The sequence below is a fragment of the Pseudonaja textilis genome, chromosome Z, assembly GCF_049901715.1.
Source record: "Pseudonaja textilis isolate UNSWEBS1 chromosome Z, rPseTex1.2, whole genome shotgun sequence".
In the NCBI taxonomy this organism is placed as follows: Eukaryota; Metazoa; Chordata; class Lepidosauria; order Squamata; family Elapidae; genus Pseudonaja; species Pseudonaja textilis.
Window position 1 is genome coordinate 93,744,576 of NC_142008.1, and position 23,371 is coordinate 93,767,946.

The 23,371-nt window shown below is 34.7% G+C and overlaps 1 protein-coding gene across 4 annotated transcripts in view; it reads left to right on the top strand.

The window, feature by feature from the left end:
* JUP (junction plakoglobin) overlaps positions 1-23,371 on the top strand; it is a 56,496-nt gene that overhangs the window by 1,261 nt on the left and 31,864 nt on the right. The window lies entirely within an intron of this gene.

Genomic DNA, 23,371 nt, shown 5'->3' on the forward strand with positions numbered 1-23,371 from the left:
ATTGAAATACCATTAAGTTGGCTTACTAGTTTATGGATTCAGTTTATCTAACCATAGTAAGTACTGTCGAGGGATAGAATATGCCTGTTTTGTTTAGTTTTGAATGTGCAAGAATGAATTCACAATTTATTAAAAAGTGCATCTTTGTGTGCATATTAGAAAATATATAAAATAATTAACTGTTAATAATTAATGTGTGTTAATTATGGATGAATAGCACTCCCCCCTCTCGAGCACTGATAGGAAAAAAGCATTGTGCATGAATGCTGGTTTAGAGAAAAGTATGCTGTGTGCTCATTTGTGTGACTGATTCGCGAACAAAGGGTGCATACTCCTTGATTCTTTCATACTTTCCAAAGTGTGCTAATTAAATTTGGCTCTTGTTTGCTCAACTTGAGCTATTGCATTTAGAAGTCTCATAATCCAGTTTGTCTCTCCCAGACACACCCTTCTATCTATGTTGTCCCAAAGTGAATTGTTCATTACCCTTCAGCCATTTTGATAGTTGTATACTGTATTAAAAAAGATTGTAACATCCTGAAGTATAAATACTATAATAAGTAGAATGAAGATAATGAGAAATGGGACTTTGGGCATATTTGTAGGGACAGAATTTCTTTTTAATCTGCAGATATGTTGTTAGATGTTTAGCTATTTTGGTTGTTGCTAATTTAGTACTGTATAAACAAAATAAATATACAACTGATATAATTCTTAATTTTGGCCAATGTGTATAGACTTGTAAGAAGTCCAGGTTCTTTTAAAAATTGCCTTTTAAAGACTAACCAGTTCATCAAAAATAAAATAAATGTAATTAAAAACGAAAGCTTTTGCTGGCCTCTCTGTAAAAGCTTTTAATTGATTTACAGGATTGCTTAGAAGTGCATTGTTAATTATAATACACATTGTTAGAATATGTAATTGCAGGGTACTTTTTTGCACTCAATATGTATATTGGTGATAATGCAGCAGCCAATATATAGACTCTATAAGTTAACTGGGTTCTATGACTTGGAACAAGCTTGAAGATGTCCCTTATGGCCTCAGGAGAGAAGGTCAAAGAGTTCTTATTGCTGTGAAATATGTATTGCCAATTAAAACGCAAGGGAAGTTACAAAGAATAAGTCATACTGAATTAGTGATTGTAACTTGATTTACACTCAGTCACTACAAAAGAAGTTTAATTCGATCTTGAAATATTCTCTGTTTCTTGAGGCTGAGTTTGATTGTTTCTGTTGCTTTTATGTCTAAGTTTATAAAGAAAGAACCGTAACTGTTCAATAACTATATACTATTATAGGAAGAGATGCAGATGTAAAAATAAGAACCCATTTCTTCCCATATAAATAGCCCATTTATAGATAGTCTAAAAAGGATTTTATAGTTCATGGAATTGGGGATCGTTGGATGTTCAACTTTGTGTTCGTTGCTCATAATATGTTTGGCTTCTGAAGCAGCTCTATTATTACTTCATAAAAGATCCAGAATGCCAGACATTTTTCTGCTTTGTCTGTGTACTGAGTGAGTCATATGGGAATCTTGGTGAGTTTCACAAGAGGGGGTGGTGGTGGTAAGAAGGAAAACTGATTCTCATGTATGCATTTTGTCATGTCTCTTCCATCTCCCTTCTCCCCAGCTATTTTCAGTATAGTAGCAACTTCTTTTTAAATGAAGAGTGGTGTTTCTGTGGAAATAGGAAGCACAACTTTATGTTTAGAAAAAAGGAAATTGAGCACTTGAAGCTAAAATGGTTCTGCAGTAGAACTTCTGAATAACATCTGTTGAGCTAGGATGGTTACATTTCGCTTATAAATGTTCAATAATAGCTAAACATTAAAGAGAAATTATATTTTATGGGTACAAAAATGATTTTTTTTTAAAAAAAATTCCAATACAGAGTAATATGAACTTCCTTTTTCTATGTTTGAATTTTTATTGCCATTTTCTAATCCTTGCTAAAATGGGAAAACAAACTAAGACTGTTGTTGTTTGCTCTCATGTAGTATATTAGAAGTGTTCTGTTAGTGACACCAAATTGCATGGAACAAATATTCAAATGTTAAGGTCTATTTTTATCCATCTTTTTGAAGGATTACAAGTTCTTCATTCTGGAGGCTGCAAAAAGAGAGTTGGTAAACTGAATTCCTGTTTTAAGCTTGAGTGGAGAAATCTGTAAAGATTCTGATTTCTATGTGAATGCATAGATATGTATAAGTAAACTTGAAGCTTGCTTTTTCAGTTTGCTTATGTATCAATGGCTGGGTTTTTTAAAAAAATAAAAATTTCTTTCATAAAAAATAGTGGCTTCTCCTAAAATTTTTTTGAAAGATACTACATGTGTGTGTATATATATATATATATATGCATATTTAGTCATTCATTGCTTGGCAGAAGCTGGTGAATTTGAATTGAAGATTCTTTTCTTTTTCAGTTGCCTTTTAATCTTAGCAGAGGGTGAGGCAAGGGGTGTTCTAGGTACATTAGCCAAATTATTTGCTTAATTAATCAGCCTTGCAGCATAGATGAAAGGATAAGTGTGGGGAGTTGGCTTGGGAAAGAAGTTGCTTGCTTCTAATAGTTGCTGGGGAAAAAAAAGAACAAGTGAGAGATCCAGTTCTGATGGAAATTCAGTACAATAAATGTGTGTGGACATGTATATACAAGTATTACATTGTATCTTCTTCTATAAACTAAATACTATATATTTTAAATGTGGCTCCAAGATCAGGCCCAGCCAGTACATAAAAATATTTGCTTGTGTTTAAGTTCTGCCTAAAGTGATATTAGTTCCCAATCAGATAGAAACTTGGATGGGTCTTCTTACTGTTCCTTCCTTCCTTGAATGTTCCATTTAGTATCACTAATTAGATTGTGTATGTGAATACTGCTAAGATCTTTCTCCCTTTTTTGTTGTCCGTATCCACCACCTTTTAATACCTATTTGAAGGCTGTCATTCAGCTCTTCAATGCTTTAAGATGAGGATAAAAAAAATGGTGGTAAAACACTGAGCATCAGGCTGGATAGGCATATTTGCTATGTTTCTAAGACAGATCAATGAAGCAACCTGTGGTTTTGGTCACAGAGAGTTTTTGTGAATGTTTTATAAATTAAAGTCTAGAATTCTTTTTTATATTAGTCTATGTTTCAATATATTTTTTTTGCAAATTACATAATTTTGACAGGGTTTGCTTAAATACACATTTCCTCAATTTAGGAATGATTTAATTATTCTTAAACTCATTTTTCTTTTTTGCTATAACCAGAAATTACCAGAAGCTAGAGATAGTATGATTACCCTTGCTAAATAATTTCTATGTATATAAGAAAGCTTTAATTTCACTTCATTCCTACTGATTCCATTCATACCAGAAATTCCCAGATCATTTACATATGAGCAGGGGTGGGATTCAACTGGTGTTATTACCGGTTCGGTGACTATGTTTTGTGTGCCCATGTGCGCTTTGCGTGCATGCACACCTGACGCACCCTGCACACACATGTAAAATAACCCTCAGCTGTGCCTCTCAGACAGCTGAAAAGCGCTGCGCGTGGGTGCACAGCATTTGAAAAGCCTCTTTTTTCCTGCTTTTTCCACCTCAGCTGTGCCGCGCAAAGCAGCTGAGGTTGAAAAAGCAAGAAATAAAGGATAAGTAAGAGCCTGGGCAGGCAGGTGGACCAAACAGCAGCAAACACAGAACCGGTTCTGCATCTGCTGCTTCTTTAGAACCGCTCTGAAACAGTAGCATCCCACCCCTGCATGTGAGTGTATGTAGGAAGATACACTTAAAATGTTACACTTACTGCTTGCTGGGCTTATTTTTAGTTTTCTTGGGAAGTCTTTGAAATAGAACCAGATTATTCCTTAAAATAAATTTGATTATTTTTCAATTGTTTGGAATGAAATAGAGAAGATGAAGTTCTGCAGGCATAACTATAAAAGCTTTGTTTCCCAAGGTGTGGATTTCATAACGCACATTATCCCTATATTTCTCCTGAAGTAATAATGATGGAAGCAATTCTTATTTTAAGTTGTGAAAATATATTGAATTGATTTTGAAGAAACAGTCTATAATGGCCTTCCCCAGTGTGAGTGGCATTCAGACTTTGGGAGTTTGATTCTCAGAATTCTCCAGCCAGCATAGCCATTGTTGATTATTATGAGATTTGAAATCCACATATGGGTCCTAACTTGGAGAAATTGGTAGATGGTTATGTATATGAAATAATTCTGGACAATTGAGCTGAACGCATTTAGAGTGCATTTTTTCAAGTTAATGTTAGTTACATTTGGGACTGAAATATATGGATGGGATAGGTTTTTTGTGTCAAGAAAGGTATTGGTAATAGGTGGTTTGAAACAATACCACAACTTTCATTGCCTGGGATGAAAATTGATACTGTTAAAAGGTCTAGTATTAGCTTATTTGCCCATTTATGCTATCTATGCTAAAATCGTATCACTAAAATTTGTTTCCTAACATTTTAGCGACATACATTAGTATTCACTTCTCAAGCCTAACATCAGGAATGTATTCTTGGTTTAATCAAGAAGATGATCAGCGCTAGCAAACATCTTATAACCTACCTGAATGAGTTAAAATTGGAAAGAAATTTTTTAATATGAATATACAAATTTGTCAGCAAATTCTTGAAAGATTTTGGGTTCAATTATATAAGGCCAAACTTGATATCAGTTCTAAATTAATACTATATTAGATTTTCTTTCCTCAGTGTTTGCATGTAACTTTTTGAAGGGCTAGTACTATGGTAATTTCCAGTTCTTCTCTTATTCAATATTAAAACATGTGTCTCTGCCTATGTCTTTTATGTATTCTTTTTTTGTCCCTGAGTAGCAAGTTCCCTCAAGAAGATTCAAATATGTACTTGTCTTAGACAAAAGGTCTCAAGTTTTCCTGTTTCACTGGATTTCAGTAGGTAGGTTAAAAAGCAGCCGTGAGGCAAATACACAAAAGCTGTAGGACGGGAACCAGGCCTAACCCTTACAGGTGTTGCCCTTAATGCCATTTGGCATCAAAAGCAATATTCAGAGATAGGGAAAGACAAAAACATTCCTTTGATATTCAGTTATAAAGGTTAAAACTTTTGTTAATCTCATGTATTTAATTTTTCTGATGTATTTAATTATTACTAGTATATCTACAGAGGAAAGAGAATAAAATTAAGCCCTTTCCCCCAATAGCCACAGAAGTCATTTTGTTCCGCAAACCTGAACACATTGGCTGAACTGATATACATAGTATATCTAGAGCTGCAGCCTTGATGCTCAACATTCTGTTCAGGAAAGCAAATGAAGAGAATCTCTGATACTTTAATGTAAATGGTTTATGTATAAATAGATTTAACAATGAATGAAATGAAAGCTTTCAGCCAGTCGTATTCTTTAGTGACATTTATCAGTCATAAAAACTCTAATGACTCAATTAGGCTGTTCCTGGACCCTGTAAATTCCTCAGTTTGGAAAGCTTCCAGACAATGTCATGAAAAATCAATTTCTCTACAAATTTGGCTTACATGAATTTGGATGTTTTTCTAGGGAATGTAGTAACACGTTTTAATCTAATGATTGCTTTGTTGAGTGTAAGACTGGCAGATTTCCTATCAAGCAAGGAGTTCAACAAATGTTGGGGCTTTATAGTAAAAGTTAACTTTCTCTTGAAGAGAACATTTGTAACATTTATAGTTGAATTGTGGAATTCTTGATACTAATTGAGCTTGGTTGTTTGCTTGCTTGAGATTTTTCATTTCTCAAGTAGGAAACATAAGTATGAACTTGTTAAGTATGGTAATTAAAGACTTTATCTATTCTTATAAATATAATATTTGGAAGCCCTAAAGCTTTGTGCCAATGTTGCACAGTACCTATCTCTAAATATTTGTTATCGTTCATCCTTCCATGAAGAGTGTGTCCATAGTTATAAGCCCTGGCTAAGAATTTGTTTATTAAAAGCAGTAATGATATATAATACGTTATCTTAAAATAGAATCTAGAGATTGAAATTAATTTGTTGAAATTCTAAAATTTTGGAGTTGGAATTTCTGGCTTTTCAAGATTCACATCTTCAAGATAATCTGAGTTTAGTAAATAATCTAATTTGACAGAATAACTGCCAGGGTTTAGATTTGGCAGAAAATCTATGTTGTTTCCTGTTAGATGATGGAATTGATATTTGTTTCATTTCTATTCATATGCAGTCTTTTAATTCTGCTCTTGTAATACAGTGGTATAAGGTTGCTCTTCTTAGGTGCTAAAGGTCTAGTAATTATTGGACACACTAGAAGAAGGGATGTTTAAAGGATCTAGTCAGTACTATTATACAATATGGCAAATTTATCGAGCTTAGAATCTGTTTTCTAAAGAAAATACCTGATTATAGGAATTATTTTACTCTTTCCAAGTTGTTTTCCAGAGATCGGACAGAATAAACACATTTTTTTCTTGATTCCTTTTTTCTATTTTTCTTACAAGTCTTCCCATCTTTAGCCATTTATTGCACAGTACGAACTGCTATTATCAGCTACAAGGTTTTGGAAAGCCAACTAAGCACTCTAGAAGAAATCTCAGGGGTATCTCCAGAAACACACGTGCTCATAGTTTTATTTACATATATGTTATAGTTCTTTAAATGTAGGATTGATTTCCTGTTATATAATTAGTTTTGGAAACATCAGTGGTTACATCAAGCTAATTTGTATTGTATTACATATTATGAAGGAGGAAAACATGTAATTAAAAACAAAATGTAGTACTTTATTGTGCTTCTTCTTCTGTATTTAATTAATTCTAAAAAGCATGGCCTTATAACTTTAAAAAAAACCGAACCCACTCAGTAGTTCTTTAAAGCAGGAGAGAGGGGGAATCTGTTTCAGATGCCAATGAATTCAGACTCTCAACATCTTTCCCTACTAATGAGGCTGGCCATGGCTGCTTTATGTTATAGTTTATGGAATGTTTTCTATTCCTTACTTATGGACTTTGTGACTAGAAGCAGCTAAAGATTAATTTATGAAGCCAACTCTTTTCATATCACACCCTTGCTTGTACACTGTCTCCTTGCACCAGTTAATACTACTGCATTTCTTCAATATGCCATTAACTAGGGAGTGGGTGACATATTTAGATTTACCTAAAGCTAGACTAGTTGACATCCTTCTTGTGTCATATGATTTGGCTGTGTTCACACATAGCACCAAACTGAATTTTTAATCATAGTAGACAACATGGTAAGCAAGCTTTTTGTGTGTGTGTGTGTGTGTGTGTGTGTGTGTGTGTGTGTGTGGCTTCAAGGCAGCAATATATATTTAAAAATTATTTTAGTCCCCAAGAGTTACAGGTGGTTTGTGTGATGATGTGGTGAGGCAATCATTTTTTACTGGTTTTTCCTTCATTGTCAGTTGTGGGAAGATTTAAATGTAAGAGTTTTAAATGACAAAACATTTCAGTGGCATAATTTGAGAGTGGTGTAAGGACCATAAAACAGGAGCTGAGGATCCACAGTTACCCCTTTGTTAAGCCAAAACAACTCAAACTGTGGTTTAGCAGGGTGTGTAAAACAGTTGTTTGAAAATTAAGTGCATTTTGCTTATGCCATATTCAGTGTATATGAAGGTTTATAATGGCTTTGTACTTGTTCAGATAAGCTTATTTGAGACAAGTCCTTTAATAATGGTATTTTGGTTCTCTTTCATCACTTTCTTAAACTATTCACATTCTATAAAATTCTAATCTGACAACAACTCAGTGAACTAACTCTTTCAGAAAGAGTTAAAAGGCAATATCAGGATCTGGATGTCTGGGCTGCTTGCTGTGTGTGTTGCACTGTGCCACCGATGTTTGTAACTTATGGTAGGGAACACAAACTTTGTAGTCTTTCAATTCACATTCATGGTTGAGGTGAAATGTATCAGTCCTCTGAACAGTCCTCTCTGCTGCTTCAGTGGTTTTATGCAGTAAGTAGCATTTTGTGAATTGTCATGCTGTCTCTTTGCTGAAACATTTAAAGCATGCAGAATGCAGAAATGTTTGAGACTGTTTACTTAACAGTTAGATCACTTCTTTGACCTCCCTTCAGTTATAACATGGCAAGTTTCATTTGCAAAAGTCCAAATTAAGTTGACGGATTAACCTTGGCCACAATAAATTCACAGAGTTGGGAGGGATGCTGAAAATCATTGGATTCAACCCCTGCCCAGGTCAGAAAGGTGAACTACAAAGGTTTTAGATTCATCCTGTTTTTAATTCATGTTCTATATTTTTCTCTTAGTGAAGAATTTAAGATATCACAGAAGAAGTAGATTTATTTTTAAAGTTGGGCTTTTAATTCAGCTCTTTGTTCACAGGAACATTATCAGAAAAGAATTTCTTTTGTTGGTTGTGATATATCCTTTTCTCTCTCTTCCAAATATAAAAAGAACATGATGCTTGTCTCAAAGAAAGTAGGGCAGCTATCAGTGTAATAATCCCTGCAGGAACAAAAAGATATTAAGGAAAAGTTTAGTATGCATATAGAAGTATTGTTTGTTCTTCTCTCTAAGAGGTGTTCCAAAATTCTTAACGAGTGTTGACTCAGACTCAGACAGTATAATTTTTGAAAGTAAACTGCAATGCTTTTTATTTAGTGTCAACATTAGAATTGGAGAGCCATTGTCTCCTACTATCTAACCAGTCCTTTAATTTGGATTAGTATTTTGTTTGGATGTTCCTAAGCTAATCTTTTCAAGAATAACTTGTTCAACCATTTGTAATATTAGTAATTAACTTGGGTGTGTTGTTCTACTAATTCCTCCCCCTCCCCAGTTGGGAATTAGATTTTGTGAAGTGTAGGCTTTCAGCATAACTTCAAAATATGATTTGTTCCTTGTGAAAGCATTTTATAAATAAATTGCTTTCTCTTTATCTGATGTGTCCCCCCCCAAGACATAAATATTTCCTGGCATATTCATACATTTTCTAATAACCTTTTGGTATAATTTTAACATTGGAAATATTTGCAATGAGAAATAGCTGAAATCTCCAAACCAGTTGACAGGCAAATTCAGCTGGTTTGCAGAGGGTAAGCATCTGATATCTCTTAGTAGACCTGAAAGAACAGAGGGCTTAGTAACCTGGGTTGAGAATTCTATTAAATTAAGACTGCATATTTTTGTTTGTGCACGTTAGAGACCTAGGTAGACTTCATTAACTTTATCATTATTTTCCTCCCCAATGAAGTAGATTGAATTGCCTGAAAAGTATCCAGCATACTTATGAATGCAAAATAAAATTAAGCAATTATTCTTTGCATTTTTATTTTGTTTTCTAATAATAAAATCAAACTACCATCCAGCTTTAAGTAATCATAGATTTTTGGTGGCCAATTGTAATCTCACAGTTGAAATTATTCTTGCTTTTAATATGTTGAAATTATTTTAACATTGTAACTAGCCTCCTTTAATTGAACACATGTTTGAGATAACTTGGCACCATCTCTTGGGCTCTTACTACAGGACTGAAAGGCCATATGAAGCCTTAACCCTCCAAAATTACTTCTCTGTGCCCTAGTCCAGAGTATTGGACTGAAAACCTTTAGATGTAACACAGCTTTTGGCTCATTTATAAATTAAGTAACATTGACCTAGGCTACATATCTTTGTGAAACTCCATTTTTTTTAGATTCCCAAAAATTGCTGGTGAGGAGGTAGTCACCAAGCTTTCTTGATGAGAAAGCATGTCTTTTGAATATAACAAGTAGGATTTTTGTAGATGCTAAATTGAATCATATAGATTCAGCACCTGTATAGCAAAGTACCAGTGTGATATACAACCACCCAAATTCTTAATTCATTTTGATATGGTTTCTTTTGTCTACATGATACTTGCAGATGTCCGGTTCATTTGCAATTTTCATATATTTAGTTCTTCTATCAGTTGCCAAGTTGCCTGAATAATAAGGATTCTGATGATAATGACTTCATTGTTCTATTGTAACCCATACAATATATAGCACCAATAGAAGTGGGCAAATGTCCTCTAGATGCTCCTCTGCTCATGGACATTGTTCCATTCAAAGCATATTCTATAATGGTATTAGGCAGATTACAGAATTCTCCTTTTTCATTTGTAAATAGAGAAGGCTTGCAGAACTTAATTTTGGCTAAAAGTACTGCAGTCAACTACAAAACTCTCATCTGAATTTAAGCTGAATAGTTTTGTTAAATAAACAATCTGTTCAAAGCACAAATCTGCTCTCCTCTCGCAAGACTATAAAGTTGATAATCTTGTCTTTCTTACTGTTTCTGCCATGCTTGAGGTCAGAAAACACAAAAGCAGAGTCATGCATCAGAAGACTAAAGTCAGTTCACAGGAACAATAGCAAATCAGTCTAAAGGATAAAGAACAACGGTAGTCAAAAGTTCAACAACAAAAGCCAAACATGTAAACAGCAGCATTGGAGTATGAGCAAGAAATATAATCCAGGAAGCCCAAAGTTCAGCCATGTAACAATAAATGGACAATCAGGATGCAGCAGTAAGCAATGTAACAGGAAATGGACAACCAGGATGCAGCTGACTTAGACATTTTTCTTCCATATCTTCCAATTTTTAAAAAGTTTTTTCTTGTAACTAGTCATTATAAGTGTCTAATCTTTACAACTCTGAATCAACAGGATCTCTGTTTCTGAAAGATTCCCTGTAAATCCTGGGTTCTACAGGTCTGTTTCAATCTTTGGTCAAGGGTGGCCATAATATTGTTTCCCCTTTCAATAATTTTTAATGATGTGGAGAATAGCACTAACAACAGCTACATCTATGTTTTATAAGTTTACTGAGGTGGTAAGTTTGTGTGATGCTGATTAAAAAAAAACTCTTAAGATGTATAACAGCTGCCATGGTAATAACTAAGGTTCACAGGAGAGGTGAGATTTGAATAATTTTCCCACTGAGCAAGGCAAAATCTTTAAATTCCCTTATTGTCTGCAGAACGACAATAATATCTATCTCTGCAGCATGCAAGAGTGATTATCAGTGTGCACAAAATACTTTTTTGTGCTTAAGAGTGTAAAAATACATATTTTCAGTACATTTTAATAGTACAGTATAATGAAGAACTCTAATGCCTTTTACAGCTTTTCTCCTTTCCCTTCCCTTTGTTTCTCTTACAATATTTTCTTGTACAAAGTCGAAGGTAGAATATCATTTATTTAGTAAATGTATTTGTTATGCATATATTTGAATTTTGAAAATCGTTGCGTATGGGATTTAAACATTTTAGTAAGACCACACCTAGAGTACTGCATCCAGTTTTGTTCACCACATTACAAAAAAGATGTTGAGACTCTAGAAAAAGTACCGAGAAGAGTAACCAGGATGATTAGGAGACTGGAGACTAAAACATACGAAGAACGGTTACAGGAACTGGGCTTGGCTAGTCTTAGTAAAGAGAAGAACCAGGGGAGATATGATAGCAGTCTTCCAATATTTGAGGGGCTGCCACAGGGAGGAAGGGGTCAAGCTATTTTCTAAAGCACCTGCAGGCCAAACAAGGAATAATGGATGGAAACTGAACAAGGAGAGATTTAACCTGGAAATAAGGAGAAACTTTCTGCCAGTGAGAACAATCAACCAATGGAACAGCTTGCCCTCGGAAGTGTGGGAGCGCCATCACTTGAGATTTTCAAGAAGAGATTAGATTGCCATCTGTTAGAAATGGTGTAGGGTCTCCTACTCGGGTGGGGGGTTGGATTAGATGACCTACAAGGTCCCTTCCAACTCTGATTATCTGTTATCTGTTATTTTCAATAGAGTACAATATAGGTTCCTAATGAAAGCAAGATACATGAATGCAAGCTGATTCATTTGTATGGCTTTGTGTCCTAACTTAATTTCTACTTCCAGCCAAATTACATCTGGAAAGTTCAAGTCCTTCATAAGGAATTAAAAGCAACACCCATCAGTGGTTGGCCTGTCACAGCAAATTAATAATTTATCATTACAGTCTATCCCACATGTCTTGCTGATTGCTGTGAGGTTGTGTAAAAGGACAAAAGGACCTTTTCTTTTACTAGCTTGTAAAAAACGCTTTGCTGTATAGTATCGAAATGCAGAATTCACTTGTGCATCCTGAAATAGCCATTGCTTGAAGAGATGACACTGACACTCTCAAGACGTATTTCATGGGAGTGGGATGTTCACTCCCTGTGCTGATGAAGCCTGCACGTATATTTCCTATTTATATCATCCCAAGCCCTCCCTGTATGGCAACTCTGAGGAAGGTATCTTGCTCAAATCTATCTCCAGGGCCTGCCAGCCCTTTTAGGTGCAGGAAATGAATTTCATGGTTTGCCATTTAATTGTGCAGTCATTGAAATAGAACAGAACCTTGACTGAAGTGGTGCTAAAGTCTTCTTAAACAGAACTTATATCACTATAATCACATGTAATAGAACTGACATTATTTTGATGCTGTATTTTGGAAAATAACCTTTCAAAGCAAAAACCTTTACGGGAAGTGTTTAATTCTTACTTGATGTAGTAATTAAGGCATCAGGCCATAAACCAGAAGATCATGAGTTCTAGTTCCACTGTGAGTTCTAGTTACAAAGCCATTTGGGTAACCTTTGGGAGTCACACACTGTCAACCACGAGAAGAAGATAAAAGTATTAGCACATCTAGGCTGAGAAAGGAGAAAAATATGATCCATTAAAATTTAAGAAGTAGGTTGCCCTATCCCCATGATGGCAAACCTATGCCACAGGTGCTGGAAGTGGCATGCAGAGCCATCTCTCTGGGCACGTGAGCTGTCACCCATTGCTCTTCGGGCTTCTGATGCACAGGCCAGCTGGTCTTCATGCACTGAGCACCAGAAAATGGAAGAGCAGCCACCCAGTGCACATGTGCATGCAGGGAAGAAGATCTTCCAGTTTCCGGCACATGCATGTACACCCACCACCTGGTCTTCTGGTTTCTAGTGCACATGTCCATGTGAAGACCAGCTGGTCAACATGCTGGAAACCAGAAGAGCAATCGCCCCGTGGGCATGCATATGCGCACCGGCTACCTAGTCTTCCAGTTTCTGGCATGCAAGCAGAAGCTGAAAGAGTAGCCGCCCGGTACGGCTACCCGGAACAGCCGCCGGTGTGCATGTATGCACTGGGAAGATTATCTTCTGGTTTCCGGCTTGCAGGTGACTGGTCTTCTGGTTTCTGGTCTTCATGTGTGCTTGCGTCCTAGAAACTGAAAGACCAGATGGCTGGCGCACGTGTGTATGTCAAAAATCAGAAGAGCAGCTCCCAGCACGCACATGTGTACTGGGCAGTTGCTCTTCTGGTTTCTGGTGCGTGCGCACTCCCATTTTGGCACTTGGTGCCAAAAAGTTTCACCAACATTGCCCTATCCTATACCTTGTGCATTCTTATATAAACATCAGCCATATTATTGTTTTTTGCTAATATCAGATGGCTGCTTCAGCATATAAACCTACAGTGAAATTCCTTTAGCCTGTACTTTTCAGCAATTGATTAGTTGCTTTACAATGTTCATGTTCTATATAATATTGTTTGCCCAATTCCTAAAAGTTCACGCCAAATTTATTTTTAGATTTCTCAAAAAACTCTAGGCTCTCCATAAAATATTACTTGATGGATTCTGACTGCTTAAAAATCTCTTTCTAGAGATTTATGTTTAAATACACGTGATCAGTCTCCAAAATAATTAGTGGCTTTCGCTTCAATTACAAAACAGTTCATTTAAATCACTAGCTAGAATACCATTTTGTGCTACAAAGCCAATAGTTCTTTTACCCTTTTTTCATCAGGAAACAAAGGAAATAAATATTATGGGGAGGTAGTTCCTCACCATGTAGACTTATGGTAAGATGAAATAATAAGAGAGAAAATAGATTTTAAAAAACTGTTATAGGAATGGAACTCTGCAAATGTACATATTAAATAAACTGTAATATGTTAGCCAAAGTGAAATATCTAAATATTTCAGCTACCACCTTTTCTTGAAAGATATTTTCCCCACAAGCATATAAAATATTTTACAATTAACTGAAGGCAGCATATTTTAAGAATTCAAGATTAGAATGTCAAGCTTTCATTAAAATGTTCTAGGGAAATAAAAGTGGGGATGGAAATGGATGGAAAAGAATGAAATTGAAAGGGATCTAAGTATCTCATCCAACTCAAAGCAGTATTCTAAAAAAGGGGGGGTTCTGCTGTCATTTGTAAAAAGAAATAAAGCAGATGTTTTTAAGTGATGGGAAAAAGCAACAGAATCTCAATTAATTATTTGCAGAAGGCAAGCTATGCACATGTAACTACAATCAAAAGAGATGTCAGTCAAAGCTATTGATAGTACCAGTCAATTTATTTCAGACATTCAAAAATTAGTTCATGCAAAATTAACACCCCAAAGTAATTCAGCCTTGTTTATCACTTAAGTAATCAGAAAGTTCAGATTATCTCAGATAATTGTTTTCTTACCAGAATAATTTTTCAAAAATCCCATTTTTATATGGTTAGGGATATAAAATTGTATATCAGGATCATATACAGCTGTGCCTTTATAAAATGGTAAATAGAAAGGAGTGATTTTCATTAAAGAAGACTTATTTAGCCTTATCTCTACCAGCTACATTTTCACTGCAATTGCTGTTTGAATTTTTAAAAAAACATATTCAATTTCTCTCATATATTTATGAGAACAAATAGGAAAAAACAATTACATTATGGTAAGAATTAAGTGTTGGGGTTTTGTGTGTGTATGCACACATTCAAGCAAGTGATGGTTCTGTAATTTTCTTGGCAAAATTTTCAGAAGTGATTTGTCATTTTCTTTTGTTCATATACAGTCGTGACAAAGCAAATGTACCCTTTTTGAGTTCTATGATTTTACATATCAGGACATAGAAAAAGTCATCAGGGTCCTGGCCTGCATGAGGCCCTGAATAACTAGTAATAAAGTTTCACAAGACTTAGAAACTTTTAACATGTTATTTACATGTGTTAATTGAATTATATATTTTATATGCATCCCAAGACAATTCCTCTTCACTCAATGCAGCACTGGCAAGTCAAAAGGTTGGACGCTCATGTCTTGGTACAAAAAGAATAGGATTGATCAGTTCTTTGTTGTGTTTATCTGTCTTTTCTTACAGGGTGATAAGATAAAAGCTCCCTTTATTTGCAGAGTTAATCCAGTAAAAAAGTATGTCTTTTGTTCCTTGAATGTACACTTTGAAAAATATCTCTAATATTTCCCTACAGTTCAACATAAAGTTATATGGTTGCAAGGCTATGCTGATATGCTATGCTAGAATGAGCCCCTTCTTTGTCAAGGAGTTCCCAACATGTAAACTGAAATTTAAGATTGAATTTAATTTGAATTAAACTGTTTAATCTACATAGTTTGCTCAGTTTCAGAAGTTAATAAAGGTGAGTTGGAGTGCAATATTGAAAAAAAATGATCGTACGAAAGACTGGGACTTGTGAGATAGTGGCCAATGGCTGGGCTGAGTACTAACATAGGTGTAATACAATCGGCACATCAGAAGAAGATCAGGTTGAAGAAGACTGAGTATACTGTACATAGTCTGCAAAAGGTACTAAAATGTTGCTCCAACATTACAGCTGAAAATGTAATTTTTTAAACAGTTTTGAGACAATTATGAATAGCAGGATACTGATAGGAAACTCTGGAAATCATGCATGTATGTGATTTGTAGGTTTGTTTTAATTTTTCCATCCAGCAAGCTCATATATCCTGCAGAGCTAATCTGTTTTTGCAAACAAAGTTCATTTTTTGGTTTTGGTTTGAAGTATAAGTAAATCTTACATCAGGACTGTCTCTAGCAAGCCAAAAATCTAAAACCCAATTCTGTTATTATGCATGCAATATCACAAGTAATTCCTATTTTCTAATAAAGTGTGCATGAAATAATAGTGATAAACATTTTGCCTGAAATATAATCCAATTTATCCATATTATATTTTGACAAATGCACAATAGTTTACCAATGCACTTTGCTTTTTCCTAGTTCATTGTTTTTTCCTTAAGAGAGAAAAATAACTGCATATATTCTGTTCAGCAAACTGGACAGGAATATCTAAGCGGTCCCTGCCAAATTATAGCTACATAAGTGACTGCTGCACCTATGTAAGTGCAACAGACACTTATGTAAAACCAAACCATTCTCTTGCTCATAAACTCTGACTCTACAATAAAGAAAACCAGATCAGAAGCTACACATGCTCTAGGCATATTTACATCCATAATTTTATACCTGAACTGAATTGAATATCCAATCCCTTAGGTTGCATCCTTTGCCAGTTTACAATGATGGAGTGTTTTAGATGATATCATATCTTTCATACCTGAACAATATGCTATCATGCCATCAACATGTTGTGTTTTAATTTTACTATCTTTCTTTAAACATTGCTGTTTCAAAGACGTGGGAAATATGAGCCTTTCCAGTTCTTGCTGGTACATTGTACTGTTTGAAAATCTATATATTCCCAAAAGAGATAAGTAGACTGTAGAAGCAAAGGGGAGGAGAAGTTCTGAGTTGCACAGAAGAATTGGAAAGACTTGCAGAAGATAGGAAGCTGAAGAGCCACAAATGCTCAGTGTAATAGAATTCAGTGGAAGGGAGAGAATCGCATTGCTCATCTACCCACAGTTACCAATCCAGAAATGATGATAAGAATAATGCCATTTATGTCCACAGAATTAGTCAATTACCTTTAAAAATGAGCTCTCCAGCAAAACAGAACTAGCCAGTACCAATGGTATTGTCCCAGTCTTTGCAATAATCACTCAACAGTTTTACTTCCTTATTAAAAATTCTTAGTAATTCAACTACATCATAGAAATAATTTTTAATATATATTTTTATCTTTAATACAATAATTTCATCTTTAGTTGAACAGTGTGTTGTCTGGGTACAAACATCTTTGTTGTCAAATAAATTGAATGCCCTCTTTTTAATAACATTTTGGCATTTAGTTCCAAATATTTCAAAAGGCTTGTTTTTCTAAATGGTTAGTGTGAAGAATGATGACTTGGAATACCAATGCCACTGTATCTGTTCTGGTGGTTGAAACATCAAACAGACTGAACTTGAAAATGGTGAGCACTTGGCACATAAAGAACATCTATAAAATTGAATGTCTTTCTTTGACTTTTTAAAAGAATATGGCTGTTAAATTGTGAAATTAACACGATGCTTTTAAGTTTTCCTGATAGGAGAAAAATGCATGTTTCTTTCTTCTGTCAGAGATGCTGACTTCTGGACTTCTTTGGCTTTTGACTGGAAGAAGGTTGAGGCTTTGTAAATTCTTCTTATTTTGAACTGAGTTGAATGAAATCCTATGTAAACTAATTCCACGCTTCTTTTTCCACCTACTCTGAATTCTTCTCTCTTCCCCTATCTCCAAGTTTTCCACATAATAATTCTTAGGATAAAGCTTCAAGAAAGCAGTTTGGCATGTCTGTGGTAAAAAGGAGAATGGTAGTGAAAAGAACAAAATAAATTATTCTGTAAACCAGAATGATCCAGCTCTGAATAGAGGAGATGCTTAATGAAGTTATGCAGAGACTCTGTTTGTGTTCAGAATTTCATTGATAAGCTCTTGAGAGAGCTGCAAGTTGAGCGAAGGCTGCTGTTAGAAGTTTTTGGGTCTGATTTTAGTCTTGCATATCAGCAAGGTTCATTGGATATATTTAGTATCTATCGATTCTGTCAAGACTGAAAGGTCTAATGTAATGTAATCTAATCTAATAAACCAGGTTAACAAGTTTAATTCCTTGTTTTCTAAAAAGGAACTTATAACTAAACTGCTTTATAATAATTATTTCATAGCATTTGAGCACCATGCAGAGTTACACAAATTTTGAGGGTTTAATCAAGGCTTATTTTAGGACAAACATTATTAGGAAGCTCTTCTTCTGATCTCAGAAGTTGGAACAAGATGTAATGAGCTTAACATTTTGCTTGTATAGGAGGATGCACTTTGATTAAACAATGATCAGCTTTGTACAGTAATAGTAATTTAACAATGGAATAAGTACTGTAGAAGATGGTGGAATTCATTTCAGGATGGCTTTAGATCTAGAATAGATGGTCCGCATAAGTCCATTACTCATTTTAAGTCACAGATTAACAAAATCATTAAAAGGCTGAACCTCACTCTTTTATGACAATAGGTTAACTTATCTCATCCCAAATCCTCCATTAAAAGTCTCTCATAGGTACTGTGCAGTATTACAATGCAATGGCTTTTAAATGACTAAACCATTTTTGCTACCAATTTGCAGAGTGACATTTGATGTACTATTTTTTTTAACCTGCCCCTCCCATCTCCAGTAAGATAATAGCTCACCTTTAAAGGGGAGGATATAAATATTAAAATAAATATGTATTAATACTTGGAAAGCATATATTGCATTGTTTCATAATTGCATGTTACTTTTCCTACTTGTCAGATAAATTCCTTGTTTTTTGCTTTTGCCTCAACTCCAACCTTGTCTACTAAGACCATGCCAAACCTGAAATATAAGAAGTTGGTAAGAGAATAAGCTTTTGTGACGGTCATAATAACTTTCTCTGAATCATAAGTTTTCATATTTGGGATAGGCCTGAACTACAGCTTGGAATGTAATATTTAAATAAGTTTGATTTTTATTAGTACTCTTAACAAGTATAATTAAGCCCTGCCTGCTTAAGACAAAAATATATAAATAAATGAATTTAGTTGTTGCTATCTATTTTGTATTCATTATCCCTACACGTTTGATATGTACGTCTAAATCTGAAAATCACTTCAGTCTACTGAATAAATGTTTTCATCTCCTAGTATTTAAGAGCCTCTTTGCAAGAACTATTTCAGTAATATAACATCAAACATCAGGCAAACAAGTAAAAGACTTTTCCTGCTTTTTGTTTGGATGGATTTCAAGGCCAAAATAGGATATGGATTAAAACTCCATTATGCCATTGTCTACTTTTATAAAAAAAAAATGTAATGATGCTTAGTTTATTTAATTATTGAAGGAGTGTTCAAAAATCCTTTTAATTATTTTTTTCAATTTACAACATTTTAATCTATTCATTTATCAAAACTTGAAACATCTTGATTCTTATTTTACATATCTCCTTTTAGTAGACATTATCATTGTGCATTTTGGATTTTGTGTCTCTGAATATTTCAAATATTAAAAAATCTTGTAAATCATTTTTTTAACCTTAGCAAATGTAAATTATATGAATTTAACTCCTAGAATTCCCCAACATGCTTGGTGGAGTTCTCTGGGAGATGAAGTCCATACATTTTAATGTTGCAGAGGTTGAGAAACACTGCTATTTAATTTCACAATTATGTGAAATGTTAAAATAATACACATGTGACTAGACGGACATTTTCAGGTCCAATTTTTACAATGGACACATGCCTTTTTTCAAGAAACTTCCTATATCAACCATGTTAAGTACATCTATTATAGGAAAAGGGTCTAGATGTATGTACCATTTATGTTATACTAAGATGATTTCTTAAAACAGGATTTTTTTTTGAAACTGAGAAACTTGAGTTGGAATTGTATTCAGTTTTCTGTCTCTGGAGTTTTATCTCCTAATCAGGGATTCTAGAAATTATTTTTTTAAACTAATAGGTTCTACATCCCAAGGTGGTTTAAAAACCTCTAGTTTTGTTGATGGAATCCTGAGAACAACAGGAACATTGTACAAAGAAGGAAAATATTTTAAGCCCGCATAAATGTCAATATGCATACACATGATTAATCTAATGGAAAAGGGATAGACTGAATGAGGGATTACAATATGGTGGAGATAATCCTGGCAGTGTAAGGAAGCTCAGCCAACTAACCGATGCAATATGATATTTCTATACATTCAAAAATCATAAATGTCTTCTTAAAATAATTATATACAGTATAAGAATTGTATTGAACAAATAAAACTAGTAACATGAAGTTATAAACATTCATTTTGGAATTCATTTCTATATGAATAGCACAATTTTTGTATTGAAATGATCTTTTTGAAGTTACTGTTTTTTCCCCAGTGCATAAAGAACATAATCTGTATGCATAATTCATTTGTGAACTTCAGACTGCCTTTCTGAGAATCTGATTTTTTCTTAACTGCTCTTTCTATAAAATAGCATAAGGTGGTATATAGGAACTGGCTTATATTATAATCCATGGCTTGGTGTTTTGAAAAGTTCTTTTTGTATGTCCCCATTTTTTGTCCTGAGAATTGTAAATGATCCCTTCTGACCTGTACACCTTGTGTTAGGAGCTATCTCTTTTTCGGATCATTAGCTCCCAATTTCACAGAAGTCCTCAAATGAGGAAAAGTGCATTGTGATACCAATCTTCCAATACTTGAAGGGCTGTCACAGGAAAAAAAGGTGTTCCTTTATTTTCCATAGCACCTGATGGCAGGAAAAGAAGCAATGGGTGGAAGCTCATTAGAGGGAGATCCAACCTGGAAATAAGGAGAGTTCCCTGATCATGAAAAGGATTAATCAGGGAAACGGCTTGCTCCCTGGAGTTGTGGGTACTTTTATCACTGGAAATTTCCACAAAAACATTGGACAACCACTGATTAAATTAATACAATGCATAATCTACTAACCTATTTGCATTTTAATTAAAAACAAAGAAATTGATGTTTCTAACTAATTCTGAATTAATAAAGTAGAATATTTGTAACTCAGGTTTTGCCATGAGGAGTCCTTGATGCTCTCTGAGCTAGCTTGTTTTCTTGCAGATATTTCATTCCCCAAACTAGATAACAGCATAGCATACAAGCCAACTAAAATCCTTCAAAACATCCTAAGCAGACCAGAAGACCCAACAACCCCAGAAGAAAAAAATGAGTCATCTACAACATACAGTGTAAGGACTGCAATAACCACTTTGTAGCACTGACAGGCAGAAGACTGGCAGAATGCATCCAAGAACATCAACTAGCAGTCAGAAGACATGGTGAAAATTCTTTAATTTCCCACCATATATACAGTTATAACAATAGTTTCAACTGGAAAAATGTGAAAATCCTACATCAAGCCGAGTTTAAAAACACCAGGGAAATTCTAGAAGGCTGGCACTCTGGCAAATGAGCCATCAATAAACACATGGATATTAATAACAGTTATAGACTGTAATATCATTCACCCAGCCACAAATGGAACAAAAAGACCCAAGCACCTCTCTACCACCAATCAGCACCTAGATCAGCATAGATTAGCTCCAAAGTCAGCTTCAGACCAATAGTCAAGCAATACCCCAATGAAGAAACTGCCAATGAAACCAACAGCAAACAACCCAACCAAACAATCTCCAAGACCACTTCCACCAACACTGACAGGCAAGCCATTGGAATATAAACTGATGGCAAACTGAAGTCCTTACTACCAGTGATGATGTTACTTAGTTTGGGTAATAAAATATCTGTAAGGATCCGTTAAGTCCGAATTGCAGGATTTTGGATCAAAAACCACAAGGAGTTGCTTGAGATAGTGAAAAGGGTAGCATATACATTTAGCAAACAAATACCCAAACAAAGGAGTCTATTTTTGTTAAAATATATATGTTGTCCTTCATAGAACTCCTTGTTCTTCCTTGTTAAGACTACATGTTAGATTTGTATCTATATCATTAGAATGAAGCATATGGTAGTCCTTTCATGGCAGAGAATTTGAAAAGAAATTCAGATAACAGATAATCAGAGTTGAAAAAGACCTTATAGGTCATCTAGTCCAATCCCCCACCCAAGCGGGATTCCCTATACCATTTCCGACAAATGGCAGTCCAATCTCTTCTTGAAAGTCTCAACTGATGGCGCTCCCACAACTTCTGAGGGCAAACTGTTCCATTGGTTGATTGTTCTCACTGTCAGAAAGTTTCTCCTTATTCCCAGATTAAATCTCTCCTTGTTCAGTTTCCATCCATTATTCCTTGTTTAGCCTACAGGCGCTTTAGAAAATAGCTTGACCCCTTCAAATCAGTTCAGGAAAATAGTATGCATCAGGGAAATCTAGACCTGCAGTTAAGAAAGGATTAGGTGCCAATCAGATGTTTGTTGGCAAGAATTATATAATGAACTAGAACAAGGAAGGAGCTAGAGAAAGAAAAGATAAAAAAATAAAACAAAGCCCAACAAACTTAAAAAAGTACAGTGGGTGGGAACATCTTCCAAGTCAATACTGTCAATATGTAGGTAGCCCGACTCACAGTTGATAAGTAAAAATAATTTGCTGCAATACATGAAGGCTAAGTATTTCTCCACTTATATATGAAATGCAGTTTGCTGAATTCTGCTGAAGTTGTTTCCCTGCTATTCTGGTACAATTATGCAGATACATCCCCTCAATTTATACTTTAGTCAAGGAGGTGATGGAAATGTTGATATCCTTCCATGGAGCTGCGTTTTGTGCTACTTTGGTTTGGCCAGCCTGAAATAGCGATTGTGAATATATATGCATGTGTGTACAGTATATGAAAACAAACAATGGCTTATTGCAGTCTTCAGTCAATATATTAGTATATTGCCTATCTCAGTATGGTACCTGAAAAGGGAGTTTAAAAAGCCCTGCAGGCTTTTAATTCTTTTTAGTTTTTACACTGACATTGTTTGTGCAAAACTTATGTATTTTGCCCCACCCCGTTCAATTTCTAGCCTCTACCTTTTCTAACAAATGGGAAAAATGCAGGTGCTTTGTTGCAGATTGTAAGATGGTTGTCTCATTGAATAACTTATGAGAACATGAAACATGCTTAAAGTGAAAAACAGATAATATAAAAATGAATTACTGTTCTGATCTATACAATTCTTTTCCAGCCCAATAAATCCTTTCAACTTGCAAAGTATCTTCCAGAGGAAGAATATAAAGAGCTAACACTTGCTCCACTAGACTTTGATTTGGCCAAGAAAACTGCATGGATGTATCAAACTCAGTTCAGAGAAGACTTTCACTTTTATTCCTTCATAATGCATAATTAAACTTTTTAGCTACAAAAGTTTTATATCTGAGATTATATGTTTAGACGAGTCATTTGTAGACATTCTGTAGACAACATAATCCAATAGTTGTAAATATTACATCATGTATATTTGGGTTGATTTTAAAACCTGAGTCTTGTTGGAATTGGTCAATATTTTGGCAATATGTAGGCTAAACTAGGAAGTAAAAATACCTTGGATGAAAGCAATGGAAAATTATTTCTTTATTGTTTTGAAAGCAATATGTCACCTGCATGGATGTGTCCATGCAGCAGTTACCAATTTGAAGGAAAGGTTATGTTTATTTTTAATTTTAGAACCCTAAAATTATTGATCCATT